Source organism: Balaenoptera physalus (genome assembly GCF_965194825.1).
Source record: "Balaenoptera physalus genome assembly, contig: SUPER_1_unloc_22, whole genome shotgun sequence".
Taxonomy (NCBI): Eukaryota; Metazoa; Chordata; class Mammalia; order Artiodactyla; family Balaenopteridae; genus Balaenoptera; species Balaenoptera physalus.
The window spans coordinates 100322-119949 of NW_028126577.1; the positions used below are offsets into that span (position 1 = coordinate 100322).

At 41.4% G+C, this 19628-nt stretch overlaps 1 pseudogene across 1 annotated transcript in view; it reads left to right on the top strand.

The window, feature by feature from the left end:
* LOC309650468 overlaps positions 1 to 17124 on the top strand; it is a 99503-nt pseudogene extending 82379 nt beyond the window's left edge. Inside the window, exon 4 of the transcript in view lies at positions 16042 to 17124. The product of the transcript in view is annotated as an uncharacterized misc_RNA (transcript). The remainder of the gene's footprint in view (positions 1 to 16041) is intronic.
* Positions 17125 to 19628: the final 2504 nt, after the last annotated feature.

Here is a 19628-nt window from a genome sequence, read left to right on the forward strand (position 1 = left end):
ATTTGGTTCAGATCCTGGTTCTGCCACTCAATAGCTGTTTGGCTTTGGGAAAATTACTAAACCTCTCTGAGCTTACTTCCTCCTTTGTAAAGTGGGGATAAAACTATCTGAGCCAGCAGAGCACCTGCATCCGGGATGTGCACTAAGTATTGGTCTTTCTCACTCTCCCACTCCTTCCCTCTGTTCTTCCCCAAGAAGATGTATAGAAGGATATAGTAGTTTTAAAAAAAATTAATTTAATTATTTTTGGCTGCGTTTGGTCTTCGTTGCTGCGTGTGGGCTTTCTCTAGTTGCAGGGAGCGGGGGTTATTGTTTGTTGCGGTGCGTGGGCTTCTCATTGCGGTGGATTCTCTTGTTGCGCTTGTTGTGGAGCACCAGCTTTAGGCGCGCAGGCTTCAGTAGTTGTGGCCTCCAGGCTCAGTAGTTGTGGCGCATGGGCTTAGCTGCTCCGCAGCATTTGGGATCTTCCCTGACCAGGACTCGAGCCCAGGTCCCCTGCCTTGGCAGGCAGATTCTTAACCACTGCGCCACCAGGGAAGTCCGATACGGTACTTTTTAAAAAGGGGTTTTAATTTATTTCAGAAAATATACATTTTTCTTGTAGAAAAGTTTATTCCCCTATAGAAACATAAACACGCAAACCACTCCAAATGCTGTATTCTATGGGTTAGATATTATCAGTCACATTTTATAAGTAATTGGGCAAATGCCAAAGCACTAGCTACTGGGGAGTAAGAAGACTCAAATCTGGGGTGCCCCCCACCCCAATTTCAAGAGCATGGTGTGTTTTTCAAATCCATGTTTCATCTGGTCTTTGTTTCTCATCCATATTCTGTGTCTGCCTTTCACCAGAAGGCTCAGATCCTCCGCTTTCACACCCTCCCGGCTGGCTGTGCCCCAGCTCCCGCCCTGGAACCTCTGAATGCCTGGGTGTGCCTGCTCCCCCTGTGCATCACCAGCTTTGCCAGGGAGCTGCTGTATCGTGCACTGCTTGCTGTGCCCAGAGTACCTGGACCCTTCTGGTACATGAAGTACACCCTCATCACCATGTGTGCACGCCCATCCCCTTACCTTATATCCTGCCTCTAAGCCAGGGTTGGGGGTGACTACAGTGTGCATTCAGCTGTGTGTGAGGTGCTGGGATCAAAGTGAAGTTCCCAACTTTTGAAGTTGCTGGCTTGAGGGGCACACAGGGATTTAAAATCAGGTCACCTGACTTAAAGGGGGAACTGATTGATTTAAAGCCAAGGCAGCTGACTTAAAGCCTGCGTCCCTCAGCTGCAGGACGAGACCAGCTTTGGCGGTACACGGGTTCGCTCCAAGGCAGGACTGCTTTTCAGGAAGAGCTTCCAGTAGTGCCTTAGTGCAGGGGGACTTGGTCTGTGGTCTTGCCCCTGCCCTCAGAGGGGGGCCACCTGCTCTTCTGGAGAATCAGGGAGGGGGAAGTGCAGAGTCCCAGCTGGAGTTGCGTCACCCTTGTCTGATGGCAAGGAAAGGGGGGCAGGGCTGTGTGGTGTCCTGGGGCTGGACTCACCAGGTCGACTCAGCCTCTCAGCCCCCTAACCTCCCCTCACACACCCCACAAGAGTTTTCAGTAATATGTAATTGCGCCTTAGGTTCTCGGTCTTCAAACTCATACCCAGGCTCCCAGATCCCTTGATTCAGCCTATTCCTCTGTGCTCTTTCTTCTGTTACATACAGTCCGAGAGGGAGGGGCTGGGGGATGGGACTGGAGGGATCCCGGCAGCACTGGCCTCAGCTGACTAAAGAGATCCGGGGCCTGCGCTATCACACATGTGCGAGGACCCTTAAGGCGGAATCGAGGGGGCCAGTTAGAGGCAGTGCTTGCTGCCTCAAGTGAGTATGGATCACCATCGGGTGGGGAGCATGCTGACCCCTGAGAAGTACTGTTAGGAGGATGTGTTCCTCCCTCGGCTTCAAGGACGTGGGTGGGCTTCAGGGCTCCAGTTCCTCTCCAGGCCTCCAGGTCCGACTGCACCACAGCGGGCTTGCAGACCTGTCTTCCTGTCCCAGAACTTGCCAGGCTCCAGGAAGAATCCAGACTGCAGAAATGGTGCCTGAGCACTCCAGCGTAAGAAGTGCTGTCCCTGGGGACCCAACAGTGGAGGGAGGAAGGGTGAAGGGACTGGGGGTTAGGGTAGGGAGGGGTGGCTGCCCTGGGAGACATTGAGAGAAATATCGCCCCCCACACCCCTGCCCCTGCAACTGACGCATTGATGCCATAGGATCTCAGGGCCTTTTAGTCAGAGATGCCTCTGCTTCTTTACTCCTGTGTTCAAAACTATGCAAAACCAACTCTTCATCCTCTTGCTGCCTTGCCAGGACTTTTAAAGCACTGTTCTTTTGAAGCACTCGTTCCCTAAACTGCAGTTTGGAGCTGTCCCAGCTATTTAAAAGTGTTCTCCTTAAACTGAGACTAAATCCTACTCTTTTGGAAAAATTTCCTTAACTTCATTGGAGATCATCTTTTCTGCCCATTCCTTCCTTCTACTGCCCTCTTAAGAACCCCTGTGCTCAAAGAGCTTGGTGATTTATTTTTTGCTTGATGTCTAAAAGAAACCTTCCCCATGCACCCCAAAAAGCTTTCCTGGATCATAGGTGTTTCAAAACCATGACAGTGTTTTGCAGTTAGTATACACTGTGTAGATTGCCTAGCAATCCCTCCAAGAGCCAGAGGTGAGCAACACTTTTGCTTATTTGATGGGATGTCCTTCAAGTTTAGGAAGGTACCATTCTTATGACCCAGGAGATAAGACAGAGCCCTGGATGGCTGTGGCTGTGATTAGATAACTTCTGATGATTTTATTTCCCTTACTGAGCTGCTGCTTCTAGGTCAATTTCATTTCATTACCTGTCCATTTTTAAAGAAAGACTGACAAAGTCACTGGAATAGGTCAGGAGTCTGAGCTCAGGGTTGGTCAAAGGTACTCACAGGGAGGAAGGTGGATAAAAATAGGTAGGTAAATAGGAGGGTTGGCAAGTACAGCCAGGACACCCGTGTTCATCGTGCATACTAATAAAGGCCAGAATCTCCTCATTTATCTCTGGTGGGAAGTTCTGATGGTTTCACAGGATCAAACTCAAATCATATTCAAACTAGGGGATTTCCTTGAGCATAAAAGGAAGTATCCATCCCTAGCAGGAGTCGCTGCAGAGGAATAAAGACGTAGATGTAGAGAATGGACTTAAGGACACAGGGAGGGGTAAGGGTAAGCTGGGATGAAGTGAGGGAGTGGCATGGACATATATACACTACCAAAGGTGAAATAGATACCTATTGGGAAGCAGCTGCATATAGCACAGGGAGATCAGCTCAGTGCTTTGTGACCACCTAGAGGGGTGGGTTAGGGAAGGTGGGAGGGAGACACAAGAGGGAGAGGATATGGGAATATATGTATACGAATAGTTGATTCACTTTGTTATACAGCAGAAGCTAACACAACAAGGTAAAGTAATTATACTCCAAGAAATATGTTAACAATAGCAACAACAAAAAAACCCAAATCTAAGTCAATCAAGCCAACGGAGACATTGTATGTGTTTACAGTTCAAGAAATCCACAAGAGAATCCTTTATTCTGTAGGCAATGAATGGTCCATTCGAAAAGAAAAAAACTTTCTAAAATGTTGTTTTTCCATTTATTGTTCAGAACATCCTTTTTATACCTCTGCATTTCTTACTATTCAAAGCCAAGTCACGTGAGTTACAGGGAAGCAGCTGATTGATTTAAAGTTGGGTCATGTGATTTAAAATCCAGTGGCAGTTGTTTGATTTAAATCCCAGTTAAATGACATGAGGAAGGGGTGCTAGAAACTGCTTTTTCATCTCTGGCTCAGAATATCATATTTACCTTGGTTCTTCTTATGATTTAGAAAACTTGTGCTGTCTCTCCTTGGAATCATCAGGAGAAAAATACAGTATTTCAGGTTCATTCTTGATACCAACTTCTCACAGTTAAGGTGTATTGACTAAAAGATCTTCCTTCTTCAAGAGATTCCAAACTTCTGTAAGACACTTCATTGTAATTGGAGAAAAAAGAAGAATGAAATCAGGCCAGCAGCTGCAGGAGACCAAGGCAGCCCCCATGACTAGGGAAGGAGAAGGAAGGGCTGAGAGTTGCCTTTAGAGCAGACAACCTCCAGAGGGCGCTGAAGCACGGGCAGAGCCCACCTGCCACTCCCAGTTTGGCACTCCAGGGTCAGATTTGGGTTTGGAGATGGGGTTGCTGTAACCCCAAGGAGGTGAGCAGAGAGGAGGAGTTGATTACCTCTGATTGTCCTCTGACTCTCTGATTTGATTATCCTCTGACTCTCTGGCCCAAATTGCCTGACGTCACAGGGGGGGGACAGAGTTTTGCTTTCAGCAGCTGATGGGACCCTTCCAGGCTGGTCCGGTCGCCCAGTGGCCCGACAGCCTGACAGGCTGACTGCGGTATGATCGCCCTTCTTTTCTCCAGAATCTGTACATCAGGAGGTGCATGGGTGTGGGAGCCCATTCACCGCCACCCCCCACCCCCAGGGGGGATGGCACCTTCCCTGGCTGTACCCTATGATCACCAGGTGCTTGAAATGAATGCAAGATTTTTGACTTGAAGGAAAAGCTCACGTAACCACTTCTGCCTCATAATGTGTGGGATTTACTATAATGGAAGGACATTATAAAGAACAGGTAGAAAACTCACCTGTTGGTCTCCATGTAGGAGTTAATTTTGCATGAATCCCTCCTACATGAGTAGATAGCAGAGGTTTATTTTTGTTCCCGTGTGTGTAGTTGTGTCAGAGGATGTAGGTATGGTGATTTGAAGCCGTCAAAGAAATATTCTCAGAACTCTCAAGACTTCTCTTGATTGGAACCGAAAGAGACCTGGAAAAGGAGGAAAAGAAAAGGAGGAGGGAGAACGAATGACTGTTTCTCAGTAAATTCACCTTCCTGGTTGATTGTTCTGTCTTCTCATTTCTTTTAACTTCCATGTATGTCTAGTGGTATAATGTAGAAAGGCTGATTTTTATGCTTTAAAAGATTTTACATCACAAAGAAACTAGAAGTGGCTAACAGAACTTATTCAAATCAATTTTACCTAGAGACTTTGATATTAAATTTGTATACTAAAATGGGTTTATCCAAATTTTCTCTTTCTTTTTGAGTGAATATTTGTAACATATTTTTGTAGATAATAATTTATCCTAGATATACAAAATTGTGAGAATGGGTACCATTTTTTACCACTTAAATGATTTCTTTTAAATGAATAGATTGTACACTTTAAATGCCAATGTTGTGTCTTACATGTTGTGTTTTAATTCCTGATTTCCAAAACTTGTGTTTATTTAATTGATTTCTATCTAATAATCTGTCTCCCCTTTATTGTTTCTTACTTTATATTTTATTGATCTATAGTTAATTTACATTATTATATTAGTTTCAGAGGTACAACAGTGATTCATAAATGTTTAGCTTCTTCTCCATTTATAGTTATTATAAAAGAGTGGCTATATTCCCCATGCTATACAGTACACCACTGTAGATTATTGATTTTATACATAGTGGATTGTACCTCAAAATCTCCTACCACTATTTTGCTCCTCCACCCTATCTCTCCCTGCTGGTAACCACTAGTCTGTTTTTTAATCTGTGAGTCTGTTTTTTGGTTGTTGTTGTTGTATTCAATTTTTCAGATGCCATGTGTAAGTGATAACATACCATGCTTGTTTTCTCATAACATACCATGCTTGTTTTCTCTGCAGCTTATTTTACTAAGCATAATACCCTCCAAGTCCATCCATGTTATTGCAAATGGCAAAATTTTATTTTTTGCTGAAGTCATCATAAAAAATCTTTTTTATCCACTAAGCTATTGATGAACACTTAGTTTGACTCTATATCTTGGCTATGGCAAATAACACTGTTTTGAACATTGGGGTGCAGTTATTTTTTTGAAATAGTGTTTTTGTTTTCTTCTGATATACCCAAGAGTGAAACTGCTGGATATTATGGTAGTTCTATTTTTAGTTTTTTGTGGAACCTCCATTCTGCTTTCCACAGTAGCTGCACTAATTCACATTCACATCAAGAGTGTACAAGAGTTTCCCTTTCTCCACATCCTCACTAACCTTTGTTATTTGTGATCTTTTTGATGACAGCCATTCTGACAAGACTGAGGTGATATATCTCATAGTTTTGATTTGCATTTTACTGCCGATTAGCTATGTTTAGCATCTTTGTGAGTTCTGGCTGTCTATCTGTATATTTTCCTTGGAAAAGTGTCTATTTAGGTCTTCTCATTTTTTAAAAAAAAAGATTTTGGGTGTTTTTTTGATATTGAGTTGTATGTGCTCTTTCTGTAGTTTAGCTATGAACCCTTGCTTAGTCATCTTTTTGGTGTTAACCTCTTATCATGTGCAAATATTTTCTCTCCTTCAGCAGGTTGTCTTTTCATTTTGTCTTTGGTTTCCTTTGCTGTGCAAAATCTTTTAAGTTTAGTGAAGTCCCATTTGTTTATTTTTGCTTTTGTTTCATTTGCCTTAGTAGATTGAACCTAAAACTGTTGCTATCATTTATGTTGAAGAATGTTCTATATTTTCCTTTAGGGGTTTTATGGTTTCTGGTCCTACATTTAGGTGTCTATTCAGTTTTGCATTTATTTTATATATGGTGTTCTAAAATAATCTAATTTTATTCTTTTCCATGTAGCTGACCAGTTTTCCTAGTACCACTTATTGAAGAGACAGTTTTTTCTCCATATTGCCTGCTTTGTCATAAATCAATTAAATATAAGTGTGTGGGCTTATTTATGGGATCGCTGTTCTCTTCCAGTGATCTTTGTGTCTGTTTTTGCTCTGGTACGATTCTCTCTGATTACTGTCACTTTGCAGTATAGTCTGAAGTCAAGGTGCGTGATGCCTCCAGCTCTGTTCTTTCTCAAGATTGTTTGGCTATTTGGGGCCTTTGTGTTTCTATACAAATTTTAAAATTACTTTTTCAAGTTCTGTGCAAATGCTTTGGTATTCTGATAGGGATTGCATTAAATCTGTAGACTGTCTTTGGTAGTATGGTTATTTTAAGAGTATTAATTCTTCCAGTCCATGCACATGCTATGTTTTTCCATCTTTTTGTGTTGCCTTCAACTTCTTTCACCAATGGCTGATAGATTTCTGAGCACGTCTTTTTTTTTATAGTGATTTCTTTAATTTATTTATTACTTATTTATTATTTATATTTTGGCTGTGTTGGGTCTTCGTTTCTGTGCGAGGGCTTTCTCCAGCCGCGGCAAGCGGGGGCCACTCTTCATCGCGATGCGTGGGCCTCTCACTATTGCGGCCTCTCCTGTTGCGGAGCACAGGCTCCAGACGCGCAGGCTCAGTAGTTGTGGCTCACGGGCCCAGCTGTTCCGCGGAATGTGGGATCTTCCCAGACCAGGGCTCGAACCCGTGTCCCCTGCATTGGCAGGCAGACTCTTAACCACTGCGCCACCAGGGAAGCCCTGAGCACATGTCTTTTACCTGCTTAGGTGTGTTTATTCCTAGGTATCTTATTCTTTTTTTAAAGAAATTCACGTTCTTTTATTTATTTATTTATTTATTTATTTATTTATGACTGTGTTGAGTCTTCGTTTCTGTGCGAGGGCTTTCTCTAGTTGCGGCAAATGGGGACCACTCTTCATTGTGGTGCGCGGGCCTCTCACCATCGCTGCCTCCCTTGTTGCGGAGCACAGGCTCCAGACGCGCAGGCTCAGTAATTGTGGCTCACGGGCCCAGTTGCTCCATGGCATGTGGGATCTTCCCAGACCAGGGCTCGAACCCGTGTCCCCTGCATTGGCAGGCAGATTCTCAACCACTGCGCCACCAGGGAAGCCCTCTTATTCTTTTCGATGTGATTGCATATGGTATAGTTTTCTTAATTTTTCTTTCTGACAACTTTGGGTTTTGTTTTTTCTTCTTTTTCTAATTCCTTCAGGTGTAGTGTTAGGTTGTTTATTTGATATTTTTCTTGTTTCCTAAGAATAAGCTTGTATCACTGTAACTTCCCCCGTGAACTGCGTTGGCTGTGTCCCATAGATTTTGGATCATTGTGTGTTCATTTTCATTTGTCTTGGGTATTTTTAGAATCCCTCTTTAATTTCTTCAGTGTTCCTTTCTTCCCCGTTTATTCCCTTCATCTGTGACGTGAGGACTATCTTTAATATTATGTTTGGATTTCTTTCAGTTTTGTGTGAGTGTGTATGTGTGTGATTATTTAAGTTGCTGAGCTCTTAATTTCACATGGACACTACCAACCATGCATTGTTACCCTCCTCCCCCACAGTTACTGAATTTGACCTTATATTTTACATCTACTTGTTTTGTGTGTCCCTTAACTTCTTATTGTGAATATAGATGGTTTTATTTCTGTTTTCTTTCATCCTTCCTATTAGCTGTGTACATGGTTGATTTACTACCTCTGTTGAATATTTGCCTTAAGCAATGAGGTTTTTCCTTTAGTAAATTTCCTTTCCTAATTTTTATGTTTCAGTCGTGGCCTTTTCTTTTTCACTTAGAAAAGCCCCCTTAAGATTTCTCATAAAGCTGGTTTGGCGATGCTGAGCTCTTTTAGTTTTGCTTCTCTGTAAAACTTTAGATCTCTCCATCAAGTCTGAAGGAGAGCCTTGCTGGGTAGAGTATTTTTGGTTATGGGCTTTTCCCTTCCATGACTTTAAATATACCGTGCCACTCCCTTCTGGCATGCAGAGGTTATCCTGAAATGTCAGCTGATAACTTTATGCAAGTTCCCATGTTTGTAACTTGTTGCTTTTCCTTTGCTCCTTTTAATAGTGTCTTTTTATCTTTATTTTTTTTGCCATTTTAATTACAGTGAGTCTTGGTGTGGTCCTCTTTGGGTTGATCCTGTTTTGGCCTTACTGTGTTTACTGGCCTTGGATGTCTGTTTTCTTTCCCAGGTTATGGAAGGTTTCAGCTCGTATGTCTTCAGGTAGATTCTACACTGCTTTCTCTTCCCTTTTGCTTCTGGGACCTGTATAATGCAAATATTAGTACACTTGATGTTGTTTCACAAGTCTGTTCAACTTTCCTCTTTTCATTTTAATCTATTGTTTTACCGTTCATCTTCAGTGATTGCCAGTACTCTGTCCTTCAGTTTTCTGATTCATTCCTCTGTATCATTTAGTCTACAGTAGTTTCCTTTTAGTGTATTTTTCATTTCAGTTATTGCATTCGTCATCTCTGTTTTGTTGTTCTTTAATGGTCTAACTCTTTTTAAAAAAACTTCTAACTTCTTGCTCTGGTCGTCCATTCTTCTCCTGAGTTCTCTGATCATCTTTACCGTCATTACCTTGAACTCTTTCTTGAGCAGATTGGCTATCTCCACTTCACTTAGATCTTCTTCTGAGTTCTTATCTTGTTCCTTCATTTGGATCGTGTTTCTGTGTCACCTCATTTTTCTTAACTTGCTGTTTTTATTGCTATGTATGTAGTAGGTTCGTTACATTTCCTGACCTTGGAGAAGTGGCCTTTTGTAGGAGAGGTCCTATGTGTCCCAGCAACCCAGTGTCCCCTGGTCACTAGAACTATATGTTCTAGGTGTACCCCCTATGTGGGCTGCTTGGGCTCTTCTGTTGTGGTGGGCTGACTACTGTGGGTGGTCTGGTAGGCTTGGCTGCCCCCAGGCTGCTTGTTTGCCAGGCTCTGCCTTGTATGGAGGCTGTCTGTGCTGCTTGGTGAGACTAAATCATAAGGCAGCTGGCTGCACAACTCTGGGGGACACCAAATCTAGTGCTGGTTCACTTATGGGTAGAACTGCAGTCCATGTGATATCAGGGTTAGTGCCCAGTCACTGGTCCTGGGGCTATGCTGGCTACTGGGAGGAAGAGACAGGTCCTGAGTTCTGGCTGCAGGGCCCAGGAGTTGCAGAGTTGGTGTTGGATCACTGTTCCTGACACAGCTATCTGCAGGGTCTGGGGTGTCCCTAATCTTGTGTTGGCATTCTGATGGGCAGGGTCAGGACCCAGCTGAGTCCATGGCTGCTTCTGGCCTGCAAGTGAGTGTTCTGGTCACACAGGCTGCTGGGCTGTGGTATTCCTGGAGCTGGTGTGTGCCTGTTGGTGTATGAGGCTGATCCCAATGCTAGAGCAGGTTTGCTGTTGGGTAGGTCCAAGCTCCATCCAGTCCCTGTGCAGTTATCACCTGCCAATGGTGAGGCTGACTCCAAGGCCAGAGTAGACTCACTTGTCAGAGGGGCCAGGGACTCTGGGGCTGGTGCCTGTCCACTGAGGAGGCTGGTCCTGGGGCTTTTGGTGGCTGGGCCCATGTCCAGGGGCAGCTGTGCATTGAGAGGGTCTGAAGGCAGCCTGTTTGCCGGTGGGTGGCGCTATGCCCCTGCTCAGTTAGTTGCTTGGCCTGCAGCATCCTAGTACTTGTGTCTCTAGTTTGGTGGAAATGGGTAGGGGTAGGTCCTGAGGCTAAAAAGATAGAGAGAAGATTCTAAAATTATGCTTGCTGGTACCAGTGTCCACGAGGTAGAAGGAGCTCCCCCGAATGGCTGCTGCCAGTGTCTCTGTCCCTGAGGCTGTGCTGTAGTTGCCTCTTGCCTCTCTGGGAGACTCTCCAAGATCAGGAGGTAGGTGTGACCCGGGATCCTTTCAAATGACTGACTGCTTCTGTTCTGATTCTCGGATCATGTGGGATTTTGTGAGCATCTTTTAAGAGTGGAATCTCTATTTCCCACAACCCTCTGGCTCTCTGGAAAATAAGCACTACTGGTCTTCAAAGCCCAACTTTCTAGGAACTCTTCTTTCCAGAACAGGATCCCTGGGCTTGAGAGCCTGATGTTGGCTTCATATCCCTTGCTACCTGGGAGCACCTCTGCAATTGTAATTATTCTCCCATTTGTGGGCCACCCACCTGGTGGTATGGGTCTTGACTCTATTGAGATTTTGCCCTTCCTTCCTGTCTTGTCGAGGTGCCGTCCTTATATCTTTAGCTGTAAAACATCTTTTACGGTAGGTCCCGGTCTTTTTCATCAATTGCTGTTCTGTAAACTGTTGTGACTTTGGTGTCCCCATGAGAGGCATCAAGCTCTGGGTCTTTGAATGCTACCATATTGGACAATCTGTCCACTTCTTTCTTAAATCACATTATTTAATTTTTCTTAGTATCTTATTTGATTAGCGACAGTTTGAAATTTATTATCACTCATGTTTACTTCGCCTGTTTAAAGAAATTGAATAGTGCATTCATTCAGTTTGAAATGAAGGTAGTGGCCGGTGAATTTCCATACCTCAAAAATCAAGGATAGGACAAAAGCCTTTTCGACCTGTGTTACCCTCAAACTCTGCACCCCACCCCAGCCTGGGGATTAACCTCTTGCACCCATGCTCACTTTCTGTTTTTGGACCGTTAACCATCATTGCATCTGTATGTGTGTTGACAAAGTGAACTCTAGTCTTTCCAGTTTTTGAGTTTTGTTTTTTGGTTTAGGGAAGAGTCCTAGTATGAATGTACATTTACTGGTCTGCTGGAGTTCATATATAAACCTGTCAAGCACATTACTAGAATTGGTATTGCTTGTATATACACTTTCATAAATTTTAGAGACAATGGTAGAACAGAAGTGAATTGTATTTCAAATCCCACAATATTTTCACACCATGAAAACCCTTCCCTGTTTAATATATTTGTGTGTAGTTTATCTTTATGCCCATACTATATTTCCCAGAGATGGGTAAGTGTTATGTTTCTTGCTAGCACATTTACCGTATTGTTCAAAGTCAGGCGTTTAGTGGTTTTAGCATGATCCTATTTCCATGAACTCGCAAATACAAGACCTTCTCTCACACTGTCTTTTACTCCCTGCTGTTTTATATTGCCCTCCTAATTCTCAGTCCTGGTCTTTCTTTATGTTCTTCATCAACCTGGATAGGTTATACTATTTTCTCCCTTATTCAAGACCAATAGAATAGAATAGAACACCCAGAAATAAACCCTGATATATGGCCATATGATTTTTGACACGTTGCCAAGGCTTTTCAAAGTAGAAAGGATAGTATTTTCAACAAATGGTGCTGAGAAGTCATGTTGTCAACATGCAAAAGTAGGAAGATGGACCCATACCTAACATCATATGCAAAAATTAATGAAAACGTATCAAGAAACTAACTATAAGACCTAATAAAATAAAAAGTCTTATTAGAAGATACAGGACAAGGGCTTTATGACATTGGATTTGGCAGTGTTTTCCTCAATATGAAACAACAGAACAACAAAGGTACAGCTAACAAAACAATTAAAAATGTGCAGTACATAATTTAAAAAAAATGTGTATCAAAGAAATGTAAACGGAATAAAATGGCAACCCACAAGATGGGAGAAAATATTTGAAAGCCATGTATCTGACAAGAGATTTCTATTCAGAATACACAGAGAATTCCTATACCTCAATAAAAAGCAAACACCCTGTTTCAAAAATGGATAAAAGACTTGAATAGATGGTTCTTCAGAAAGATGTACAAATGACTAAGCACTTGAATAGATGCTCCATATCACTAAATGCATGTTTATATATTTGTGTGCATGCATACACACACAAATACACAAGCAGAAAACAAGTACTGGTGAGGATGTGAGGGAGTTGGAACCATTGTGCTATGACAGTGGGCATGTAGAATGATACAGCTGCTTTGCAAAAGAGTATGGCAATTTTTCAGATATTGAAAAATAGAATTACTACATGATCCAAGAATTTTACTATGAGGTATACCCAAAGGAATTGAAATCAGGGTCTTAAAGAAATATTTGTACTCCAGTGTTTAGAGGAGTAATAATCACAGTAGCTAAAATATGAAAGCAACCTAAGTGTTCATCCACTAGTTCCTGGATAAGCAAAGTGTGGTATACCCATATAACACAATATTATTCAGCCTTAAGAAGGAAAAGATCTAGGAATATGCTACAACATGGATGAATCTTGAGGAAATTGAGCTACCAAAAATGCCATTTTTTGTGACTTTAAGTGAGTCATAACAATACAACTACTTATTTCAATTATATGGGGTACTTAGTGTAGTCAAAACCATAGAAATTGGGAGGGTAATGATGCTTTTCAGGTGGTTATGGAACAAAAAGGAAAGTTATGTTGAAAGGATACAGAGTTACAGTTTTAAAACGTAGAAAAGAATTAGAAAGATAAATGGTGATGTTGATCGCCCAATAATATGAATGTATTTAATATCACTGAATGGTGCACTTTATAATAATTAACATGTTATATTTTATGTTATTTGATTTTACCAACATACACAATTGGGAAAGAATGTAATATCAGGAAAGGGAGTGGACCTGGGGTAGAGCAGAGAGTAATCAGAAGGGTGAGACCCTGCATATGTTGAAGAAGAAGAACTGAGAGTCTTCATTGGCCAGAAGAGACTTTATAAAAAAAAATTACTCTGAGGGTGTATTAAATAGATATCTATGGGTGTACTGCTATCTCCCATGGGTTATCTTAAAGAGTCTTTAATAAAGTCCATAAGGCTTGCTGAGGCTTTTTTAAAAACTGGATTCCCTAGGAGATATTTAGATGGTGGTACTTAAGTCTATGTCTAGGTTGACAGATTTTGCAGGGAAGACGAACTTGAGAACAGTGGAGGTCCTGAGAGTGTAAGTACATGGAAATTAGAAAAAAATAATAAAGGGAATTAGGAAAACTGTGGACTTCGAAGGTCATGTATTAGTGAGTCAGTCCTGAGGTTTCTAAGGATTTATATACACAGTTGCTATTTGGATTACTTGTTGATAAAGATAAGTGGAAAAACTAGAGTCGTTTCCAAGTGTAGGTAAGATATAATGAGAGGATGGAGGTAGAAAGTAGGGAGGCCCAGAGAGAAGTGGGAATGTCATATTGGGCCAAGATGGTGGTAATATCCAGCAGAACAGATGGTAGGGCAGACTATGGATTCATCTTTTTTATTTCGGCTCCCCACCTCATCCTTAATAATTCTTTGGGAATATTTCATGGCTCTGTGATGCAGGTACAGAATTCGAGTGAGGAGACTGCACCCTCAGTGTCCAGCTGTCTGAGTCCTCAGTGTGCTTCAAATGATGGAGAACTATTGCTTCTTTATGAGAAGAGTTAGTACCTCGTAGCTAAGCTTAAGCTGGAGCTTATGCAATATTGATTCCATTTTATATATACTGTTGGCATGGAGGTTCCTCCTCCTCTTTTCTTGACCATTATGAAATGAATCTATATTTCTCAATATTTGGGTATATCAGGTAAATACATTAAGTAAAGGAATCTTATATATTGCTCCCTGCATAGTTTGCTCTTTCTTGTTTCTCTTTTCTCTTTACTAAATTAGCACAGGGAGAGACCTTGAAATGTTCTAATCAGGAGAGATTAGAACATCATATTTCTAGAGAGGTTGGTTGGACAGAGCAGGGGTCCCAGTGAAAATCAAAGCTTCTGTTTCTACTTGGAAGTGTACCTGTATAGAGTAGAGGGCTCCAGGAAATATCCTAGAATATTCCAATGTCCCTGCAGGAGATCATTAAGAGAGGTAGGATCTGGTACCAGATCAGTGTACTATGCCATGTTTGTCAGTCATCTGATGTGAGATTCTCAGAGCCAATCCCATATGGTAGGGCTGAGTGCAGAGTGATGAAGAACCTGTGAAAGCCTTTGACTTCATGTTAAAGATGAAGCTCTGATTTCGGGGAGAATTTTCTTACCTGACTGAATGTCACCCTTCTGTGGTGATGAGATTCTGTGCTTTACCTCCGTTGATGACCACTGACTGAAAATCATTAGAGAGTCATGTCTAGAAAGCATTCTTTATTTAATTCCTTAAAGAAGAAAACATAGAAAATATTTTTATCCACTTTCAAATTGAGGATCAAGGGGAATGACATCAGTGAAAATGTCAGAGTAAGGAGCTCTGGCTTGTGTCCATCCCCAGAAACACTGACATACGTGGTGCAACCTGTCAAAATGATCTTATCAACACATGTAAGTTTTCTTTTCTTTTCGCCCTGTAGATTTATCTTTCATTGAAACTCTGCTTACTACAGGATGTGGAGAATAAACAGGGAAGTAGAAACTGTATTTCCTGATGAGAGAATCACTAAGTCACATTAGCTATTCTGAGCTACGTCTTACTCACCGTGACTGTAATTAAAACAAACAAACAAACACTTTTTTTTTGATAAGTCAGTTCTGACATTTCCTCGTTAAAGACATGGTAACATGGTAACAGATACAGACTTAGACATTTGCCTGCCTCTGTCTTTCCGATTCTTGTGGTCTTAGGTTATAGGCCCAAAAGGTGCCCTGCCGCATCATCTGGTAGCTCAATTTTTACCTTTTCAAGCAGGTCCATTCAGTTTTCGTTAGTGCTGTTACCACTTTACATTCCACCAGCAGCTAGAAGGTACAGAGTTCTCTAAAAGCCCTTTAGCATTTATCGTTTGTAGACTTTGTGCTGATGGTCATTTGACTGGTGTGAGCTGAAACTTTTTGGAAGTTGGATTTGTATGTGGCTAATAATTCCTTATACTGAGTTTTAGGCATGTCCTTTTCTTTTCATTTTTTATTTAAAGAGTGACTACAACTTCCCTCTTCATATTGACTTCTTGAAACATTTGTCATGTGTTGAATTTTCTTACCTATTCCCGACACCAGGGCATTTTTTGAGGACAGGTGTCATTTACAGCCCTGCAGTCCTTGTGACTATTAAGCAACCATTAGCACTTGGTTTAAAGCTGCTGTTGTGGGGAACAGCCACAAGGCGGCAGCATTATTATGTTCTCAACTCTTGTTACTAGTGCAAAAGAGTCTTCCTGGAGGTAGTGTTCCAAGGCTGTCAATTAGAGAGGAATGTGCTGAGACAAGTCCCCAGAAGTTTATGTCTCTTTACTTCTGTTTGTTTTTTAAATTTAATTTCTATTTCTTATAGTACTAAATTTGATTAGAGTGTTGTGGTTTTCTGGCTGTACAGAATCTGCTCAATGATTCACACATATGTCTGTTCATCTTCAGATCCTGTTACCATGTATGTTGTTAGTGAATGTTGAGTAGACCTCCCTTGGTATTTGGTAGGTGTTTTGTCATTATATATTTTATATGTATTGGTGACTATATAATTCATATAGTTTATATACATTTAACATACATTAGTATATGTATGTTAGCCCCATAGTCCTAATTTATCCATCCTCCCACCTTTCATTTTGGCTAACCATTAGTTTGTTTTATAAGTCTGTGAGTGTCTTTTTCTGTGGAAATGTGTTCATTGGTAACAATCTTAAGATAACATGTATACGTGATATCATAGGATATTTGTCATTCCCTCTTGACTTACTTAACCTAATATGATTATTTCTAGGCTCATCTGTAGTCCTGAAAACAGCATTGTTCATTGTTTTCACGAAGCTACTATTCCGTTCTGTCCATATACCACATTTTCTTTGTCCATTCATCTGTTTATGGACCTTTTTTTTGCTTCCATGTCTTGGCTATTTCAGTATTGCTGCACTGCACATTTGCCAGTCTCCGTCTTTCCGATTCTGGTGGTCTTAGGTTATAGGCCCAAAAGGTGCCCTGCCGCATCATATGGTAGCTCAGTTTTTACCTTTTAAAGCAGCTCCGTTCAGTTTTTGTTAGTGCTGTTACCACTTTACATCCCACCAGAAGCTAGAAGGTACAGAGTTCTCTAAAACCCCTTCAGCATTTATAGTTTGTAGACTTTTTGCTGATGGTCATTTGACTGGTGTGAGCTGAAACCTTTTTGGACATTGGATTTGCATATGGCTAATAATTCCTTACACTAAGCTTTAGGCATGTCCTTTTTTTTCTTTTCCTTTTTTTTTAAAGAGTGACTACAACTTCCCTCTTCTTATTGAGTTCTTGAAAAATTTGTCATGTGTTGAATTTTCTTGCGTATTCCCTACCGCAGAGCATTTTTTGAGGGCAGGTGTCATTTACAGCCCTGCAGTCCTTCTGACTATTAAGCAAACATTAGCACTTGGTTTAAAGCTGCTGTTGTGGGAAACAGCCACAGGGCGGCAGCATCATTATGTTCTCAACTCTTGTTACTAGTGCAAAAGAGTCTTCCTGGAGGTAGTGTTCCAAGGTTGTAGATTAGAGTGGAATGTGCTGGGACAAGCCCCCAGAAGTTTATTTCTCCTTAGTTATGTTTGCTTTTTAAATTGAATTTCTATTTCTTATTGGAGTAAATTTGATTAGAGTGTTGTGATTGTCTGGCTGTACAGAATCGGCTCAATGATTCATACATATGTCTGTTCATGTTCGGATCCTGTTACCAGGTATGTTATTACAGAATGTTGAGTAGACCTCCCTTGGTATTTGGTAGGTGTTTTGTCATTATATATTTTATATATATTGGTGACTATATAATTCATATAGTTTATATGTTACAAGTTTATATACATTTAACATACATTAATATATCTATGTTAGCCCCATAGTCTTAAGTTATCCATCATCCCACCTTTCATTTGGCTAACCATTAGTTTGTTGTATAAGTCTGTGAGTGTCTGTTTCTGTGGAAATATGTTCATTGGTAGCAATCTTAGGATAACATGTACACATGATATCATAGGATATTTGTCATTCCCTTTTGACTTACTTAACCTAATATGATTATTTCTAGGCTCATCTGTAGTCCTGAAAACGGCATTGTTCATTTTTTTCCCGAGGCTACTATTCCATTCGGTATGTATACCTCTTCTTCTTTGTCCATTTATCTGTTGATGGACATTTTGTTTGCTTCCATGTCTTGACTATTGTAAATACTGCTGCAGTACACGATTTTCCATCCTGTGTCGTTTTTTTTTTTAAGATTTTTTTTTAAATTAATTAATTAATTAATTTATTTATTTTTGGCTGTGCTGGTTCCTTGTTTCTGTGCGAGGGCTTTCTCCAGTTGCGGCAAGTGGGGGCCACTCCTCATCACGGTGCGCGGGCCTCCCACCATAGCGGCCTATCCCGCTGCGGAGCACAGGCTCCAGACCCGCAGGCTCAGCAGCTGTGGCTCACGGCTCCAAATGCTCCACGGCATGCGGGATCCTCCCACACCAGGGATCGAACCCGTGGCCCCTGCATTGGCAGGCATACTCTCAACCACTGCGCCACCAGGGAATCCCCATCCCGTGTCTTTTTGATTCTGACTTTCACAGGTGAAAAGCCCAATAGTGGGACTTCCGGATCATATGGTGACTCAATTTTTACCTTTAAACGCGCTGCCATTCTGTTCCTATTATTGGCCGTTACCAGTTTACATCCCACTTAGACCGAGAGGTTTCGCTATTCTCCACAACTTCTTCAACATCTATTGTTTGTAGACTTTTGGCTGATGGTCATTCTGACTGGTGTGAGGTGATACCTTTGTGTAGATTGGATTTGCATGCGTCTCACATTTCCTGATGTTTTGCGTTTATCAATGTCCTTTTCACTTTTTTTTAAGATTGAGCGAAACTTACAACTTCTAACTGCCTTCTTGAAAGATTTGCTGCGTTTGGAATTTTTTGGCCATTCCCTTCCCCAGGACATTTTTTGAGGGCATGAGTCATTTACAGCCCTGCAGTCCTTGTGAATATTAGTGACCATTAGCAGTAGATTTAAAGCTGCTGTTTGAGGAAACGGCTTTAGGGTGGCAGCATTTCTACGTTGCCAACTCTGCTTGCTAGGGAAGCAGAACCTCGCTGCAAGTTGTGGTTTTAGGTTGCAGATTAGAGTGGAATGTGCCAGGACAAACCCCCATAAGTTTAACCTCCGTAATTCTTGTCTGTCTCTTTAAGTTGTAGTTTTTATCAGAGCAAATTTGATTGAAAAATGTCTTTTTTTCTAGGTGTACAGAATCTTGTTCATTTACACATATACCTATATCTATTGATCTTTGGGTCCTTTTCCATGTAGGTTGTTACAGAGTGTTGAGTAGACCACTCTTGGTATTCCATAGGTCTTTGGGGATTATATATTTTATATGTATTAGTATATGTGTGTTAACCCCAATATCCTAATTTATCCATTCCTCACACCTTTTCTTTGGCTTAACCATAAGTTTGTCTTCTCAATCTGAGATTGCCTTTCTCTATGGAGATATGTTCATTTTTATGAATTTTCAGATAACATAAGGGACATCATAGGGCATTTGTCTTTCGCATTCTGACTTACTTCACGTTGTGTGATTATCTCTAGGCTCATCTGTGGTGCTGCATATGCCATTCTTTTATTTTTTTCCGTGACGGATATTCCATTCTGTCCATATACCACTTCTTCTTTTTCCATTCATCTGTTTATGGACCTTTTTTTTGCTTCCATGTCTTGGCTCTTTCAGTATTGCTGCACTGCACATTTGCCTGACTCTGTCTTTCCGATTCTGGTGGTCTTAGGTTATAGGCCCAAAACGTGCCCTGCTGCATCATATGGTAGCTCAATTTTTACCTTTTAAAGCAGCTCCATTCAGTTTTCGTTAGTGCTGTTACCACTTTACATCCCACCAGCAGCTAGAAGGATGAGAGGTCTCTAAAACCCCTTCAGCATTTATAGTTTGTAGACTTTTTGCTGATGGTCATTTGACTGGTGTGAGCTGAAACCTTTTTCAC